This window comes from Misgurnus anguillicaudatus, chromosome 24 (assembly GCF_027580225.2).
Source record: "Misgurnus anguillicaudatus chromosome 24, ASM2758022v2, whole genome shotgun sequence".
Taxonomy (NCBI): Eukaryota; Metazoa; Chordata; class Actinopteri; order Cypriniformes; family Cobitidae; genus Misgurnus; species Misgurnus anguillicaudatus.
In genome coordinates this window covers 37,648,230-37,648,951 of record NC_073360.2, presented here as the reverse complement: position 1 = coordinate 37,648,951, position 722 = coordinate 37,648,230, and positions in this window count along the sequence as shown.

Below are 722 nucleotides of genomic sequence, written 5' to 3'. Positions count from 1 at the left end.
AAATAATCGTTTTTGTTTAAGATGAAAATGATTGATAAAAACATTTTCGTAAACAAAATAAAAAAATAAATAAAAATAAACTAAGCAAACGCTACTGGAAAAACAACCCAAATAAAATATGAAAAAGAAATAATAAATAATAGTTTTTGTAATCAATAAACTTTCATTCAATTCCAGAAACAAAATCCAAAATAAGACCTTAGTGGGAAACACCTGCAGATGGCGCTTTATGCAAGTGAGGTTGGCTAAAAGAGAAAAAAGCTTAGTTTACTCGATTCTACCACATAAATGAAACAAAAATCATCCACTTAAATGTTGCAAAAATAATATAGTGCCAGTCATGTATAAATTGCAGACATGAACATGTTATTTTCCAGTCAGGTTAGCTACATTAGCTTGATAAGTAGTTGCGTTTGTTACAATCTAACTGCAACTGTTACATAACCTTTAGTTGCCTGGACAACAGATACAAGAAAACAATAACAGATTTACTAATTTTTAAAAATTATAAAAAAATAAAAAATGTAAACCAAAATGCATTGATGCTTATTTGGGGTATATCGGTATGCTTTAACCCATTTACTCACCATGCTAAGCTAAGTTTGTATCGCATAAAAACTCAACTAAAACTAACCAATTACTAATGAAACCAACTAAACTGAAAATAATGATAAAATAACTATTAAAATAATAATAAACTATTTGAAAATAATGATAAAATA